At 36.1% G+C, this 19,773-nt stretch overlaps 1 long non-coding RNA gene across 2 annotated transcripts in view; it reads right to left on the reverse strand.

Moving 5' to 3' along the window:
- Positions 1 to 17,519: 17,519 nt before the first annotated feature.
- The window catches only part of LOC136009340 (uncharacterized), a 172,425-nt gene continuing 170,171 nt past the window's right edge, over positions 17,520 to 19,773 (reverse strand). For both annotated transcript variants that reach the window (XR_010610506.1, XR_010610508.1), the window contains 2 exons: positions 19,302 to 19,389; positions 17,520 to 17,728 (listed from right to left, as the gene is read on the reverse strand). This is a non-coding gene — a long non-coding RNA (uncharacterized LOC136009340). The remainder of the gene's footprint in view (positions 17,729 to 19,301; positions 19,390 to 19,773) is intronic.

Raw genomic sequence — 19,773 nt, forward strand, 5'->3', positions numbered from 1 at the left:
AAAATCATATATGTTGGGCTGCAGCACTGAGCTAGCAATAAATTGTCAGATGATCTGGGTTTCCTTCAGACCCACAGGCTGGAGAACTCAAACGCCTTCCCAGGTCTGAGGTCAGAGACACAGCTTTCTCATTCAAGTCTTTGTAAAAATCGAGCCTGTGGCTGAGAGCAAGGCTGTCAAAATATTTTGTTGATGCCAGAGAAATTAATGTATCTCAGTCAGTACCTATTTGCTACCCACCCATGATGTTTCAAACTAATTGCAAATAGCAAACAAAGATGACTTTTTCCTATTCTTACTTTCACTATATCTATTTAAGCATTTAAGTTGATAAAGAACTGTATTTCGTGCAACAGTAGTATTTGTGGTGAGGTTTCTTAGGGATGGTAAATAGCCTGCTGAAAATACATTAATGAAATGGGGATGAGGTGCAGGGAGGTATTTTCCATGAACTAAAAGTTTCCCAAGGTGAAGGTTTTCTATTAAAACTCTGAAAGCTGTGTTTTCCAGACATGACTTTCTTGAGTACTTGTGGCCTCTTGACAATGTACCATTATCCTGGGATTCATTCCTGTCTTAACAGCCTTGGTGGAAGTCATTTATCTGTATTTGTTATATATCCATATGACCTACATTTATCAAGTACAGAATTCCAAGAGATCATGCAGACAATCTGAAGGGAGAACGAACGGTATTTTTATATTTTTTTTTAATCTATTAATTTGTAGTGATAGATAATGAATGAACTTTTTTTTTTTTTTTTTTTAATAGTACTGGATCAAAGTTTTTAATGAGTTTCAAAGGCTCAAATACTGCAGTTGCTTCCTGGGACAAAATTCTGTCTTTCAGGTCCCCCATATGGACAAGCCTGTAGCTCTGGTGCCACAAAACAATAATGCCTTCCTTCTGTCTGGCAAGGTGCCCTGTCCGTTTTATTATCAGGTGAAGACTATAATCAAACTACTCCTCTGATATTTCTTTAGAATGCCCTCTGATCCTATTGCCTAGTCACATATTGCTAACAGAGGTGCTATTGTGGCCATATAACACGCTGGCCTAATCAAAACCAAGACGTGCAAAAAAAATGTGTCTGCAGCCTCTTGTGTGAGGAAATGTCTAATTATAAGCGACAGTACCCACACTGCCCTCTTCAAAACACTGACCTGGGGCATGAAAGAAAAAATGATTCCACTTTCTAGCACAGCTATGTCTCACCTTTATAGGCATACACCAAAGAGGAATAGAAAATAAATAGCACATAATTTTGCATTTTTATAATAAGTTTGAAACTAAACACTAGGAAACCTTGTCAGCTCCTGCTAAGCTGATTCCAATTAAAGCTTCTGGCAGAGTTCCAGCTGTTTTACTACCTCAAATAGCACTGAACATAACAAGGTTTATGAAGCATTCAAAAGTCAAATACCCTATTAACATAAACATGTAGTGAAATCAACTCTTCCACAATTTTCAGCTTGCTTTCTTTCTTTCATTTACGTTGGACTAATCTAAGATGATGTCTGTTTTCTTTGTTGCATCTCCCTTTTTTTCTGCTTGCTGGAATGCAAAACAAGATTTAGTATTTGAATGGCACATTATTTGCCCTGAGAACTTACTCCCCTTGGCAATTTTATTAAAATGCTTTCTATCCCACTCTATTTCAATAGCAGCGTTCTGGAGTTTGGTTTCCTACACTGCTTTTAACTCCAAAATAGCAAGTGGTATATGTTTACATATTTCTGTTCCGGACTATTTGGGAAGCTTCCTGCAAACCTGGGTTCTAATGCCAACAATTTAAGGAGACTTGCTTAATTCAATTCACATGTAATTAACAGGCAATAAATAAAACTGTAATACTCAAAACCATTTCCTGATACAGCTTTAATAGTAAGTCATTTCTATTTAAACTCTGGACAGAGAATATTGAATATACTGGAAATGAACCATGCTGAAATCCTCATGTATATATATATATTTTAAATAATTGTAGGCATATGAATGCACTAACAGCACTGAACACAACACACTAAATAAAACCATCTATAATTATATTGGCATCAAATAATTTTTGAATAAGCAGAAATAGAAATATGCAATTAAGATAGAACAATCATAAATCTGTACTGGCCACTATCTTACACTTTGTGAATATGGCTAGTTAAGATAAAGCTTTATGATGTTATTTGTCAAGTCTCACTTTTATATTCATTTTGCAGTTCACCATCTGATAAGTCAGCTTCACATTCTCAGCATATAAATTAAATTCTGTCAGTATATCATATTGCTGTTACTCCAGATCTGCAAGTCTTCCTGTAATGTTTAATCAGTTTGGGGCTTGGGGGTCAGAAGCATTTTCTTCCTTCAGACATGACCTGATCCAGAGCTCATGAAAGTTTACTTGTTTCTACAAGCTCTGGGTCAGCTCCATAATGGATTAGATGCAAAGGATTTTTCTTTTGTTTTAGTTGAAATAAGCACTGTTAAACAAGGCTAGACTCCTAAGACAAAATAAAAAACAACCCAGAGCCTGGATTTTTTGTGCAGAAGTCAATCCGTTACTCTGAAGCCAGATAAACCAGGTTATCTTTTATTTTCCACTCATGTATTTTATGGAATTTCTGATCCACAAGTTATGTAGGTTTGTGTTCTTAGTGTTATCATCTTCTACCACAGTCATTAACAAGCTGAAATAAAAATGAGGCTAGGAGAACTTCCAAAGATTTAAAATTTCAGTTAGATTGAAAATGATATTTCTGTGAATTATGTGTGATAGTTCAGTTTTAAAAGTACAGTATTCTTCTAACATTCTTTTTCCATCCTGATGTATTTTAGGGACATCTTAGTTACAAACAACAGCTACAAAAAATTATTCATTTTTAAATGGTCATTTTGGCTTTTAAACCAGCTCAGAAACCTAGATAGAGGAAGAAAAGACCTGCAAACAATAGGCAAGAATACTTAATGCTTACTATTTCTTAATATTCTTTAGTACTCTGGCTAACAAAAATTAGGTTATTTTGTATTTTATGACCTTGAAAAAATAATTAATTAAAACTATTATTTTTATTAAACAATATAATTCAGATTTTAGCTTGGTAAGGACTTTCTGAGTCTTACCACTCAGAATTCCTTATGATCATATTTGATACACATAAGTGGGTTTTTAAAAATCTGAATCTTTCAATTTTTACATTACTTAACCTCTTTTTAAGTTTTAATATTTATATAAAATATATTGGGGTAAAGCTTTTTGTATTATTCTGATAAGAAGTTTGTAATTGAAAGTAAATATTATAAATAGACTATAGCAACATTCAAAAAGCAATGAGACCCTGACTTCTCTAACTGTTTGAGTCATTTCTACTGAGATGATAGTTCACTGTGCCAGAGTTTCGTTGTTCCCTTCTCTTTCTTCCTCTTTCCTTAATGCCAACCTTCAAGGTGATTTTTTTGCTAAGGTGATATTTAACGCAAAGCAGTCTATTTAGTTTCCATTTGAGATCTATGAAAGAAAAGATAGGCAAATCCTGGGAAGTTCTACAGTATAACTACCATGCCATTCTATATAGGTTACTTCAAATCTACCCACCTTTCCTTTTTGATACTACCATTCAGTGTTTCACATAAAGAGCTTTATCACTGAAACATAGTTTGATATTTAAAAGCCTTGAGTGTAGCATACATCAGTTAGAAGAGGCAGTGTTTTAACTAAAGTGCTAAGTAATCACCAAAACAAACCCAAATGCATTGTTGTTTAAAATTTGGATTGAAATATTTTGCCTTTAAAATGTTGCCCAACAACCTTTTAAGAACGTAGTCATCCTTTCCAAGAGAGTAAGTTACACTTTGGTCTGCACCCTCATTTTGACCAGGTTGCAGATTCTTTCCAAATCGGGTCTAAATTCACTAGTGTACCATTTTAGATTTGCTCCATGCCTCCTGCTCACTGCATTTATCATGGATTCTCATTCACATCTGTTCAGCATTCGAACTTAATGCTTGCACATATCCAGACATCAGGATGGATTTCAAAAAAAATGGTGAAGTCAGAAGAGAGCAGCAGGACCTTTGATAGTTTTGACTTCGGTTTGTGAAGGCTGATTAACCATGACTAGCTCCAAGTTAAATGTCTGTTGTTTACAGAGGAACACAGGGAGAACAATACTCTCAATTTCTTTTTTCTTTTTTGAATGATCAAGATGCATTACTGTTTGAACACACACTTTTCTGAAAGAATGCTCTCAGTTTTTTGCTGGTTTTGTTGGGTTTATTTCTTAGTGAGAATACTGATAATGCAAGGTGTATTATTTAAAGCTTAATAGACGCAGGATGCAAGAGATGCAACATTTGGAGCATGAAGAGTCATTAACTAGCAACGAGGTCTGAGGGATGTTCCTGAATTTCAAATGCTTTATTGCTTCATTGAGTAGTAAACACAGCAGCTCACTCTGAGGCAGATGTTATGCCCGCACACACTGCAAATGCAAACAATTATCTCCAAAGCATGCAGGGAAAAATCAGAAAAAAACTATGTAATATTCTGGAAGAAAAGAAGAAAAAAAATCCCCACAGCAAGGTAAAACAAAAGAGTTACCCACATGAATGCCTGGAACTGTTAAAGGTCCAATAATGTATACTGAAAATTAGGTATTCAAAGTCACATTCCATATTTCACATTCAGTATTTTGGCCAAGAAAAGATCTTCTATTTTGAACAGAAATCTTTCTGCTGAATCTATAAGCTAATTTTTAAATTGCTGATGATAGTGAGAATATTGTTTCACATGATTCTGTTACTCTGTAATTATCTGTTGATCACCACTGGAAATCCTGAACTAGTTGAGGCAGTTATAGTCAAAGATGAAATATTGGAATAAATGGATTAGTGATTTAGACTGGCATGGAAGTTCATAAGCTAGAGACATCACAGTGTTCACTCTACAAGTATCTCAGAACCAGAAGTTCTCAAATATTTAATGCAACATATCCTCAAAGATAATAAGGGGAAATAGGATATAGGGAGATAACAGGAAGATAATATGGGGCAGGGGGCAGAGAGGAGGGTGAGACAGGATTCTGGCTTGCTGCTGTCTGCCCCCCAGCACCTAAAACTGCATAGGTCTTTTCTGTTTGACCAGGATATCAAGTATTGTAATAGTACAACCTCTGTGACTATTACCATCATTGACAATAAAACAAAGATGTCAGGAGCTAAGTGAAAAAACAGCATGTTTTCTGCAGTGTATTTTACCCATATAACAATCTTCATCCAGGATAGTATGCATATGTAATTCAAATTTTGTTCCTGTGGTGCTCAAAGATATCTTATGTAGGTTGAACAAGAAGAAAAAAATAAATGGTTTTAATGTTAATCTGTGCAATTAAGATAAGAGACACAGTACCAAAGCTATTGTGTAAAGTTTCAAATTTAATAGTAATACAACATTTTAGATGCTTGCACCATCTTAAACAATGTGTTGAAACTCAGAGGGAGTACCCAGGAATCTTTTTACCTGACAGAAGATTGCAGTGACTTGGGGGGGTAAGACGGTATCTTTTAATAACGTACACTATACTGAGAATCAGTAACGGAAAGAATTTAAGCAAATGGAAACACTCAGGGGCTGAAACTATAGAACATTGTCATCTCATCCCATGCAAGAGAAAAGAAGGTGTGCTTTGCTTCTGAAGCAGACTGAAGTTACCCCCAGATTTCAAAAGGATTCTCTAGTCTGCTTCCACAGTCCATCCCTTTACCCTACAAAAGCCATCATCTACTTTGCTCTTAACAACAGACATGGCAGTAGTTTCTGGGGAAGGAGACTGGAACGGAAGAGAAAAGGACAACTCATGGATTGGAAAAGACAGCTCTGAAATAATTCAGAGAAACAGAAGCCTTGCTCTGCTGTTAAGGGAAAAACCAACCCTTAAAACAATATTCAAAACAAAAGTGAAGGGGAAGATTTTCTGACCTCAGAGCTCTGCTTTCCTCTCTAGACACCTGCTATGCGTCTAATCAGTTTTCTAATATTGAATATATGTCAGGCATGTTAAAGTAAGGAATTTCACACGTTAGTAAAATCTTCAGTGCTGTCAGGGGGTACAGTTGTCTAGTAGGTTAGAAATGCCTGCTCTCCGTACCTTCAGTCCCACAGGAATATATTGCATCATTTAATGAAAATCCAAACTTCTCATCTTTCCTGGTTCTGACTATCAAAGACATTTCCTGTAGCAGGTCCAAGCTCTCTGTGAGTCTCATGGTGACACAGAAAAAATCTGGGTTGTATGCCACAGCCCAGGGTAAATGAGCCTAGCATTTGTTTTAAACTACATATTTTCCCCCTCGAGAATAGTTGTGAGAGATGAGACAGTCCTTGGTAGTGTCTTATGATAAAAAGGGCCTACAGACTTACAACTCCATAGCTCTGTCACAGCCTAAGTTCCTTCTAATGTTAACTAATGCTGGCATACACCTCCTTTGTAGTTCTAGCTATTCCTCCACTATAATTTTTTTTTCCCCCAAGTTTACATAGTAGGAATAGTAGTGCATGATTACTTACTTCTGCCCAAACAAAATGCCAAATATTTACTCATGAAACTTTTCTCAGTCAGCTTCTTTCATTGCTGCTATACGCTGTCAGGAGAGAGGTTAGGCTTAACCACAGAAATGGTTGTTTACCTTGGCAGATGAATTCCGAGAATGATTTCTTAGATCAAGGCTTCCCAGAACACTGGAATACCATTCTAAAATACCTGTGCAGGTACACAGTTATACTCTCTTTCCTTCTGGTAATCCTGGATCATTGAACGTCAGTATTCACCTCTGCCTGAAATATTCAGAACTCTAGTGAAAATTAGGTCTTAGGCTGTTGTTACGATTTTAAAGCTAAACAGGCCACATGAAAGTAAAAAAAAAAATGCTCATATATTTATAAAATCCTAAATGGACAACAGAGTTCAAAAATTCATAAAGACAAGAATAACAGAAATGAAAGGAAATCACATATAATCCAAGACACAACATTATCTTCACTTCTCAATCAGCTGGAAAGCTATAGATGCTTATCTGAGCTAAATAGTCAAAAGCATTTGAATGCTATGTATTGTCAGTCTGCCTTCCCTGAAGAAAAAAAAAAGGGCATAACAACCTTGATACTTGTTACTTTTTTAGAGGTGTCTTAGACACTTTAGCATATTCCTCAAAAAATATTATTGATTCAGACCCTGTTTAGGAAGCACTTTTCCTTCTCTTAAACTGTTCACTGTCTTCTCCATTTTAAAAATGTTAATGTACTTTTGGCAGATGAAGTATTATCTCCTGCACTTGACTAAATCATTTGTCTACAGAGTGCTATAATATATTTTCTGATCTGGGAGCAGCATGCCAATTTCCGTATGGAACTTTTTAACACAATGAATCTTATTTTTCACACACACTGCAGAAATGTATTTATATATAGACACTCGTTTATCATGAGACTTTCAATTTTTTAACCATACCCATATGAGTTTAATTAATTAATAAATAGAGATTCATAGACTGGCAGTAAAACAACATGTGTGGGCAACCAGTTCAGAGTACAGACACAACCCAAAATGGACCCTCATCAAAATTCTGTAAACGTGCCATAAAGGTTATTAACCATCCTGGGTGATCCTACTTGTGCTGTCTGCTTGGGTTTTTTTCCCTTTGGAAACACTTATAAAAGCCTCATTCTCATTGCAATACACAGATTTGCAATACTCAAAACCTGCTGTGAAATAGCATTAATATTTAGGATTATGTTAATGCTTGCTGGCAAATACCTGTGAAGTAACAATTTAGCACCAGATAAATCATGACTGCAAGGCAAACCACTGAAGTCTGTAGAAGCCCAGGCTGTATTCATCATGCAGAATCACTCTTCTGTGTAGGTTAAAGCATCTCAGTGCTCAATATTAGGTAATAGTACAGTTTGACACCATACTACATGCCTTGAAAACTGAAGCTCAGAAATTTCAGTACAGCATTATACTATGGGATAGAACAGCTGTCCTGTGAATTTCTTTACAGCAGCATCATTCATGCTCTGATAAGCTTAAGTCATGTTTTGCGATGTTTAAACATCAGTGTCGCACACTCAGTGGCACTGCCTCTGTTGCACTTACATTACAAAACAACTCTATGAAGGAAACATGCGGCACACGGGGTTACACATCGCCCTGGCTATTTAGTCAATACCTACTCATGTATAATACCACATTTAATACCTTTGGCTGGCTTCTAATATAAAAACATGGAAAGCACTTCTTGATGACTCATAGCTAGTTAAAGAGCCACCTCTGCATTTCTGTTTCTAGGAGCATCAGCAGACCCGGGCACTTAATTCTCAACTCTGCAGAACTCAGAGGAGAACAAAATTCTGATGGCAGCCCCCTTCACATAAAGCATATGTACCATTTTCTCCCCTTCTTTGCACACCTCTACAGGAACAGCATGTATTGCTCACAAATGGCAGCTGAGGAAAACATCTTTCCAAGTTAATGCATACAAGGCATCTGTAATTGCCTATTTAATTTCTTTTCAACAGGGTTTAGGAGGCTTCTACATGCTTCTGAGGGTGTGTGTGGGGTATGTGTAAGTAAACATGAAGTAGAGAAGGTGACATGCACACCCATATACATTATGTTGGGTCAAATCCATAGGAGTAGCAGAACACTTTTGCAGTTCATCTTGTAATCACCCCAGAGACAGAGCTGTCTGGTGTGAACTTCTGTATAAGGAAGATACTCAGAAATGTTGCAAAAAAGAAGAAAACGTCTCAAACAGTTTGGTTTGATATTTCCATTCAGTTGAAATAGCAGTTCTGCTGATTACAGATTTACCTTGGTAAAAGTGACAGAAAAAAACAGGTTACTGCATTTAATTTGTTCACTTTTCTCTGGAAAACTGATCTGAAATCATCCAAGGCGAAAAAATTATCTATCTCACAAAATCAGTTACCTGCAAAAGCAATTATATAATTATTGCTTTATTTCATACTGCTTTGCACTGTAGGTAACAAATACCAAATGTTACAAAAATATCTTTGGGTGAGATTAGCACTACGTGTGTGATTTTAGAATTTGAATGCCTTGCTTGGGTAAGCACTCATCTAAATATTTCTATTATTTCTTTTGTAAAATTATAACGAATAATTTCTAGCCAAGAATGTATGTAGATAAGGATAATATTGATACCAAAAAAAAAAAAAAAAACCCCAAAAAAACTATTTAATCCTCCAGGTAAAATTTCACAAATAGTATTAGTAGGAAAAAAAAGGCTCATATTTGTTGACATCTATTTTCTTTCAATATTTTTTCTGGATATCTGAGTATGTGAAAGATAATAGTGATTAAAAAAGTGAAATAAATGAATCCTTCGAGCTTCTACCATTTCATGAACATGACAGCAAGTAACAGTGAAAATCTGCAGTGTTGATCTAAGACATTTTCTTTGATTATAGGAGTTTGTTACCCTGGAAAAACTTAAGTTTCATACTAACATCACAGCGTGTTTTAACATATCCCTTCTAGTTTATTGTATATCACTACAGTAATAGCAGCACCTCAACATGTGCTAGCAGCCAGGGATGTTGAAGTCACTGGAGCCCCTGAATGGTCACTGCCCTGGATATCAGTTGAACTCAATATGTAGGCTGGTATCTTCTAATTGAGAGGTTCAAGTTTGCCTTTCATACTGGAGAATAAAGAGTTAGAAATGCCATGCTTTAAGTAAGGAATCTCCTGTGTAATTGAATAAGAATGCTGGAAATGGGTTTAACTGAGAAATGCTACAAATCTCTATATTTTTTATATTGTCTGTTCTTCAGATATGTACTTCTGTGTATGTACTTCTGTGTTTGTACTAAGTTGTTTGCCTGTTGTTTTTCAATCCATGCACAAAGGAAAAAAATAAAGAAGCTTAAATGCAAGTTGAATCAGAGATAATTGTAGTCCTGCATCTAACCTCTAAACAAAATTTCTGTATGAAATATTATATTATGAAACTGAATTCCTTGGATTATTTTGCCATGATACAATTTTCCCTGTGCATCAATTTTACCTTAAAACATTAAGAAGTTATTCAAATGCAAGACAGAATCTTCAGGTCTCAGTAGGAATTATTTATTAAGAGTTCATCTTCACAGATTTCTAAGATGGCCTTTTTCAGACAGCACTAAAACCACAGCTGTCATGTAAATACACGCTTTGGGAAAATTCAAAGGCCAGTAGTGCTATCAGTTGAAAGACTTGTAAGTCTCAACTAGCCCATGTAAAGGTCAATTAGTATAGGAAAAAGGATTAACAAAGAAGATCTGAAGCATAAGAAACTTAGGAACTGAGCTGGGGAATTGTAGCCTAATTATGCTGTCCATAGCCCAGTTCAAAAATAAGCTTATTCATAATGCAGAACAAGTTGACTGATGCTGGAATATCTCCTGAGTAAAACACCTCTACCTCCTGAAACAAAGCATAATTCTGTTTCCCTGGTGTACTTCTTCAGTTATAGACTGTCTGAATTGAAAAGGCACATGTTTTATTCTGGGAATTGACTGCAAAGGTGGTCGCTTTCAGGTGAAACACTTAATAAATTGAAATTTAGGGAGCAAGATAATCTTACTTAGGGAAAAGAGATTAAATAAGTAAATGTGAAATGGAAAAAAAAAAAAAAAGCCTAGTGGTTTGTGTTACATTTCTGTGCTTAATTAGATAATTAGAAGGTGGGGACTAGAGGGCCCAGTATTGATTATTTTTCTGAAAACATCTTCTCCAAGAACAAGGACACAAATAGGGACTGAAAGCATTTTGGTGTGCAATCTATAATGATCACTTTTAAGAGCTTAACGCTTACTTTAGGTAATAAAACAATGTTGTGTCTGAATTTGCAGTGCTTTTTAGAGATTAGTGCAAAAAAAAACAGAATTAACATTATTTAGATATCAATTCAAAATTAAAATATTTTCAGGATAATCCTTGGCGGAACAGCAGCAGTCAGCAAATGTTATTTTTTTTCAACTTAAGCAGTATCTAGAACACAGAATATTAAAAACTGACCCTCATGTGACTCATTGAGCCAAGTCTTTTATATTGGTGTCAATTAGGAACAGATAAATCCTTTCACAGTCTTGGCTATTCAGATAAGCTTTGCACCCACCTCCTTTAATTGTTTTGTTGGGTGTTTTTTTGAGCAGGGGAAGGTTTTCAGTGCACAGAGTTTTTAGAACATTCAGTCACAGCTGTCTCTGTAGGTGGTTCAGACCCTATAAACATTTAGAAGTTAGGTAAATCCTGATTTCAGAGCACCAAATCATCACTTGACAGGATCAAGAAACAAATTTGCCGACTTGGAAGGACTGGTCCTTCAACATGCTTAAAGTGAAGATGCTGTGATTCTTCGGAAGTTTCTCCTGAACTAGAAGATATTTCAGGAAGACTGAATTGTACATTTGAGCAATTAAAATGTCTTTTAGCTTTGAAATGGTATACCTTGGTACAATCATACAGTCCAAGTTGTGCTTCAAAGCATGTTATGCTGGGTACTGTGATAAAGAATGTAACATCTGAGCATTAGGATACAGTCAGACTTTTATCACCTACATGCCAGGGGATTAAAGTAGGAAAAAAAAAAAGCTTTAAGTAAACTTGTAACAAAATAAAAGCCACCTTCATGCAATTTTCTCATTTTCCACCACCCTGTTTCTCAAAATCTGTACAATTTACAGTTCCCTTCTCTGAATACTATTGCTAATTTTATGGGGGGTTTATTGTTTGGTTTTATTGTTGGTTTTATTGTTTATTGTTTTATTTGTATCTAAAAAGATACATAAGCCACATAAAGCCATATTTTTAGTGAAGAAGAAACATATTATACATATATTTCTTATCTTTAGTTTAATAAAGTGATTTGTATGCCTGAGCTTTCCCGTAATATTTAAATTCCATAATAAAGAGATATGTAAATAGATACATATAATTGTATGGCCTTTTTTTTCATTGAGCTATCTTGGAACTACCAAACAGGGCAGATTGGAAGCCAAGATTTGAGTGCAACAAAAATAAAGGTGACAAGAGTACTCATGCTTTCTTTAGTTAGAAGCCTAAGAAAAATATATATAAGGAAAAAGGTTATTCTGGTACTCAGAAGCATATTTCCTTTCCTTTTTTTATTCCTGTTTATTCCTGTTGCAGATAGTACCTATTCATATTCATATCCTGCAACTTGAAAAACAGTATTATTATTAAAAAATTGAAATTGGAATGGAAATCTTCAAGTATTTGTCCATCTTAAGCTCAGCTTTTAATAAACCCACAGGGACTTTTTACTTCAAGGACTTTAAAACAAATCTTTCTGCTTCATCTTTAACTTCCACCAAACTACAGATGTCTGGACAGATTAAAAACTAGTAAGTGTTGCCAAAATTAATCATCTTTCTATTCAACTCTCAAGCTTTGAAGGTGTATATATATGATAACCAGGTACAATGAAAACAAATTTCTCCTTATAACACATCAGCTACTTTTGCCAATTTCTGTTACCTGAAATGCTGTTTTGATACTGCTAGTGTACCCATGAGAGGCTTCACTAGTTATAGGTACATATTCCAATCAAATTTTGTCAAAAGCACTGAGATTTTATGAAATAACAACATATTAGAATCAGAATTACAGAGTTCCTCAAAAACTATTTATATGAGATAATAGCTCAAGAAAGAGTTTTTTTCATTCTAAGTTATGACTATTTTTTACTTTAAATGTGTTGACTTACATTTTCCTACTAAAATTCCTCCATTTCACCCTCCTAAAAATTCTCCCGGTATACTAAATGAAAACTAACTAGGCATTATTGACTGTCAAGAGAAACAATCTGACCGATAATTCCTCCTTCTCTTGGATTAATTGCAAGAATAGCTCTCATAGTCTTACAGGGACTCCATCCTAGAAATGAAACAGCCCAATCAGTGAAGGGAAAAAATGGAACAACCTACAGCCCATAATAATAGGTTAATTGAGGCTAAAAGGGGCATCTGGAAGTTACCTGGTCCAATTCCCCACTCAAAGTAAGCCAAAAAAAAAAAAAAAAAGGCAAACTTCATTCTCAGATGTATTTTCAGCCAAACAGCACAGGGAAAGAAATGACACATAACTTCTTACGTGTATATAATTATATACGATTTTAGTTACTTTAGATCAGAATAAAGGCCTCAGCTTGAAAAGTCTACTCAATATCAGGTCTTTATGAAAAGCTGTAAGTAAATCAAAGAATTCTGGCAGAGGAGAAGCACAAATGACATGTAGTTTGGATAAAACAAGGAAAAGTTAACATTACTGGCACTATTCAAAATAAAAAAGACCTGGTATAGCTCTTCAGATGTTTAGAAGTTTATTTAAAAATACTTGTTTTTCTTCCCCATGTTCACTAAGAGTAAAATATTAATTCTTATTTAGAAAAAATTTCCAACTTTCAAGATAGCTAAGCACTACAACAGATTACCTAAGGAGGCAACAGAGTCTTCCTTAAGATTTAAAAACAAAATAATTAAATAGTTGGTCAAGTGCACTTGCCCCATATGGGCAGAGAGGGACTAAATGCTCTCTTGTAATTAAAAAAAAAATCATCTTTGCAGACACCTTATCTTGTATCAGTCTACAAAACTCCTGCAACTCCCCCGAGGCAGAATCCTGTGATACTTACAATTGGAGAGCAGAAGCTGCTTTATAGACAGCAGTCTTCCTGTATGCCTGTTCAGTTTTCCCACTCTTCAGTAGCCATAGGGTTTTGCAGAATGTGAAATCTTTAAGTGGGTCTCTCTGTTTTGTCATGATTTGCAGCCCCTTTTTTGTGTGATACTGTATGACTGAATCTGGCTTTAGCAGTATTCTAAGTAATTTACTATGTCTGTTTTACTTCAGCACAGTTGATCTTCAGTATAGAATTTTGAAAATTCTCATTAAGCCAATTTTTCATTCTCCTAACTACTTCTTTAAAAGCCATTTTGTTTTAAGGTTTCATTAGAGGCTACTAATGCAAAACACTGGGATCATTTTAGGTTCACATCCCCCTGTGAGAGACTAAATTAAAACTTGATCTCTGTATGTTAATTTGGAGCATCTTGAATCCCCTAATCATTTATTTAAATTAAAACCTCATGTCCTCTATTGCTCTTACTTACATCTATTTAGTTGTTTTCCTCACCCTATTGTTTCTTTCTCTTACAAAGTGTTATGTGACATTTACCTTGCATTTGTTCACAAACTGCTTAAAGTTCATTATTGACTGTGAATAATCAGTGTATGCTAATTATCTTTGCTTCTGTTTGTGTCATTACTGCATTTTAAATTACGTAAACAAGAACATATACAAGCTAGGGCTTTAGAAAAATGCATCATCTGGAAAAAAATTAGGCTTTCTAAATGTATGCTCTTTCCTCAAAGAAAAGGAAACAGGCTGGAGCATTTTTAAAGACACCATTTTTCTTTCAGATCTATGTGGCTGATCTTAACTCCATTACCCTGCTCACCTATGTGCACAGATCTCTGAGCATGAAAGATATACAGACGAGGCTATCAAAGGCAAGATCTGCTTGGTAGGATCTGAAAGAAGAATATTGCTTTAAACTAACTGTCAGAACATGCAAGATCTGAATGTAAAATAAGGCTCCATTTTAAGTAAGCTAGGAAAACATCTCCCACTTATGGCTGAGCAGAATCAATCATTGACACACTCTTCAGTCTTCTGAACAAGTGGCAAATTCTTCAGTATTCCAAAGAAGCATATAGGTCTTTTTCTTCTCTTACACTCAAGTTGCGCCACCCAAAGCTAAATGGACCAGTTGCACAGTTTCACTTTCTAGCCGTATTAATTATTAATTTTAGACTAGAGAAATGAGACAAAGAAAGGTCATGAATAATCAAGTTCTGTGTCCAATTACCATGTCTCACCAAATACAAATGGTAGATTCATCAAAGAGAATCATCACAGCAATTTACAGGCTCAACTATAAGATTTGAAAGTCCTGTAGTTACCGTAACACTATCTTTAAGCCTCTCTTGAAAATTCAGCATGACTTTACTCGATCCCTTTTCCATTCATATGTAAAACAAACAACCTAGACACATGTGATTTGCATGCAAATATATTGAGGGAGAGCAGTGTGGTGGGTAGAGGTGCCCAACAAAGCTCTTCTATCAGTCTCCTCCTCAGCTGGACAGGGGAGAGAAAATACAACAAAAGGTTCATGGGTCAAGATGAGGACAAGGAGAGATCACTCATCAGTTACCATCACAGGCAAAGAGGCTCAACTTGGAAAAATTAGCTTAATTTGCTATTAATTAAATCAGAGTAGGATAACTAGAAATAAAACCAAATCTTGAAAACACTTTTCTCCCTCTCTGTTCTGGCACCTGGAGCACCTTCTGCTCTCCTTCTGCACTGACCTTGGTGTCTGCAGGGCTGTTCTTCTCATGTATTCTCACTCATCCTCCAGCTGTAGTTGCTGTTACCCAGGTTGTTTTTCCCCCTTCTTAAATCTGTTATCCCAGAGGTGCTACTACCATCAATGATGTGCTCAACTTTGGCTAGTGGCAGGTCCATCTTGGAACTGGCTGACATTGGCTGTATCAGACACAGGAGAAGCTTCTGGCAATTTCTCAAAGAAGCCATCCCTGCAGCCCCCCTCTCCCCGCCCCCTTCCCTGCTGCCTAAACTGTGCCATACAAACCTAATATAGGCAATTGAAGGTGGAGAAGACTGACTATTCATGGTGCTGTGACATGTAGGTACAGAGGTGACTGAGGAGCCGTTGGGTCAAAACATAAACTGCGAAGCAAAGACCCTGTATCACTGTAAACTGGTATATTTTGACTGAAGTGATTTCAATGCAGAAATGACCAGATGATGCTTCATGAAGCAATTATTGGTTAGGAATAGTGAAACACATTTGTTTGCTGAGAGATGGGTATAATTTACTTTTGCGATGGAGAAATAAAAGTGTGTAGCTTGCACAGAGCCAATAGTATAAAGGGAAATCTTTAAAAGAACAATTTCACCTCTAGGAATGCCACTATCTGCAGTTCCTGCTATAGTGCCCCTTCCCCCTTTCACCAAGAAATTAGATGTAAACATTTCCTGTAAACATCCTGGTTTTCATAAACGCTGGGACCCTGGCAGTTTTTAATTAACTTTCAAGGACGTTCTGGCTGTTTATTGCTTTAAAAATAAGCCAAACAGCAACTAGTTCTGTATTTAGATTTGTAACCTTAGGAGCCATTGCTTAAATACATGATACAAACTTTTTACTTCGGCGAAGTAGAGAAATGGGAATTCATGCCATAATATGTGGATTTTAAGATTCTCAGTCTTTGGTCTGTAGGCTAAAAAGCTCTCCTCTTCTTTGCATTATCAGTAAAAAATAAGAAAAGACGTTTTAACAGTGTCATAAGCCCTAAATACATTCACTCTCTTTCCCAGTACTACTTACAGGTACCACTAAAACGCATTTCCAAGGCAGAATAAGACAGCAAATTGGGATATTGCAGAACAATGACGCTGATGAACACTGACCCCAGGAGAAAGCTTAATGCTAATGAAAAGCAGTTAGGAATCTTTATTAGTTACATGGGGAAAGGAAAAGCTTTTGGGGACTGTTTTGTTGTTGTTGTTGTTTGGCTTTGGTTATGGTTTTGGTTTGGTTTTATTTAATGTTATTGACAGAGATAATTGTAAAGTCTGTCTGTCAGCTTTCATCTAAAAAATGGAGATCCATGTTTCCAAGGACTGTAGAGATATCTGTCTTGAAAAACTAACCTAGTGCCTTCTAAAAACTGGAACAATTGAGAAAGTCTCATCAGATCAGATGCTGTTACCCTCTGAATAAGAAAAATGGTCTTAGAAACTGTAAATATAGAACTCAGTGTTACTGAAGCACTGGCCACACTGTTGTTGCCATCATATCCTAAACGAATGGATGTGTCACCAGACAAGAAGCAAGAATATATTTCACAAAATAAAATGTGATGATCATATGCAGGTCTCAAAATTAACTGGTTTTGATGTCAGCAGTACCTTTGAGACAATTGTTTAAACCAACATGAAAAAAAGCACAGCTTTATGCTCTTAAAAGGATGTGTCAAAATACCGAATTCTGATATTGAAGTTGGCTTGCGTTAAACATTTCCATTTATATAAAGTGTGAAGCATAAGCAAAGAGACAAAACTGCCTCTCTATTACAAATTATATTGTTTGTGGATAATTCAATCTAATTTATAAAGTCCCTTGTCATGGAAGCATATCAAGGCACTTAACACCCTGAAAGGAATTATACATCAGCTTGGTAAAAAGTCATCTTAAAAAGAGTCTTTAATCTTATTTTAAAACATTTAGCAAGGGAATGAAACAAATGGCTTGTAATACAGGCAGACCCAGAAGTTTTGCATGTATTTACCTTTTGAATACACAATTCTTTGTAAGGATGAATGCAATAGGGCAACTTCAGTATCACAGTATTTGTTCAAGGCCTCTGCTGAATATCATGAATTAGTCCCTTTTTCCTTTCTGTCAATCTTGCATTCATTTGTTGCTACACAGGTCACAAGAGCAACAATCCAGAGCAGACAAAATCTGTTCTGGTTCTTCACAGAGTAAATCCCAAGCCTGTCAGCATCAGTCTCTGCATCTTCCAAGCTCCATCAACCTTATTTCAGAAGGGACAACCTAATATGCAAAACAAACTGTGGGTAACCCTCTGTTCAAGATGCATTCAGTCATTAGTCCTTGCTGAGCTACCGAACAGTATGCCAGTAGAGCCACTTGCTTTTGTTGAGACTTATTAACTAGGAATCAAGCAGACCACCAAGTAAAATCTTAGCTCAAGTGAAATCCATCTTTTTCACCTGAGTGCTCCTGCTGCCATTTCACTGAGTCTTATTACTGATATTCTGCTTTCTATGATGTGTGTTTACTTGGCAGTGCAGCATAAACATTCCTACATGAGTTTGGAGGAGAGCACAGTCCAGCCACAATGCTTCCCCTGTACTAGTTCAGTCACTGATGTTCCACCACACTGCTTTATGGAGAAAAGCGGCTGGCATTCTGTCCCACACTGCCATGGCTAAAACCTGGGTATGTGAACAAGCTCATCTAAGGCAATCTAAAGTAGCACTGCACCATATTGCAGTCTGGCAAGCTGATAAGCCCACAGTCTTGACTGACATCCACCCACACATCTTTGCTTCCTCCTATTGAGAAGTAAATAGTAAAATGGGCTGTTGTGAACTGTCCATCAATATCACTAAAAAAACCCCTTCAGTTCCATATGTTCCATCCTCTTTTTATGGCTAGCCAAGACATTCTTGCAGAGTAGTGAAAGAAATTATGTTCTAAGACAAAGAGTTAAGTTATGCTAAAAAGCTAAAAAGACCTGAATTCATGCTGAATTCAGAGCCTGAAGCAACTGGGCACTGCACCAGGTACATGTGCAAGCTCCTAATGCTCTAGAAGGAGATTTATAGTCACTGAGAAGTGCCAAATCACAGGAGTAATTCTGTCTATGAGAGTAACTCTGGCCATACAACACAATGCAGCACTACTTTCTTCCCACTAGCTAGAAGAGCAGGGACATTACACAGCACAGGGCACTGGTATGGAGATGGTACTTTGGCCTTGGACATCATCTGTAGAATAACTACCTCATTTGTGCAATGCTGTACACATTCTGTGTCCCATCATTGAATCACCTGCACCTTTTGTAGCTTTATAGGCAGATTTTTAACACCAGCTCTTACACCTCTACATGGAACTAATCCATTTAGCTCAGACACAGTTAAAAATCTGGTGTAAAGCCTGTTCTTACATGTCACTTTTTGGTGGTAAGTGTCAGGGATCCAGCAATACTTGCAGAATCACTATTCCAGGAGGGGTATGAGTCTCCTGAATCCAGTGGTGATGGTGTTTCAAACTGTGTAGCAGTGCTCAAAAAATTTTCTCTCTGCCCAAATAGCTAAAACTTTATCTGGCTGGTTTTCCTCTGTTATGCAAATCCTATCATTTCAGGATCAAACCATTCTAATAAAATGTGAAAGCAAAATATCAACAACTCCTTCCTGACACCATAAGGAGAAAGAAAAGCAAATATCTGTCACTTGTTCCCATCACAACAGAGCTGAGACACATTTAAGAGTTTTTTCATTTCCCGAGTCAATGTCTTACATTTTCCTCCACTTATTTTATGTAGCTTTTTATTCTTATCTCTATTTTTTTCAACCTGCCACATCTCTTTTATACTTACCCCTTTTGTTTCATCTTATTCTGCCTTTTCTCACATTTTGTAAGTCTTGTTGTTGTTGTCTGTAGAGTTGCTGATGCTTGACTTTTCCCTTAATTTGAGATGAACAGAGGAAAATGAATTATGCTCGATGTTGAACATATGCAGACAATAAACACTCGACTTTTAAAAGATGTCATGGAAGCATCTGCTATGCTATATTTTTATGACTGGTATAAAACTGAAATAATTGGTATTTACTTTTTATTTTCATCTTCAGATGTCATTTCTGCCCACCCCCTCTATACCCACTTAAAAATGTAGCTCTACATTAAAGTTAAATCCACACAAAAGAAAAAGTCAATTTAAAAGCATTTTTGAACTTCTGAAATTAAAATATTCCAAGAATAAAAATAATCTTAACTACTGCAAAGTTTTATGCCCTTTCTTGCACTCTACACTCATTACTGACTACAGCTTAAAATCTATGCTCATT

Source organism: Lathamus discolor, chromosome 2 (genome assembly GCF_037157495.1).
Source record: "Lathamus discolor isolate bLatDis1 chromosome 2, bLatDis1.hap1, whole genome shotgun sequence".
Lineage (NCBI taxonomy): Eukaryota > Metazoa > Chordata > Aves > Psittaciformes > Psittacidae > Lathamus > Lathamus discolor.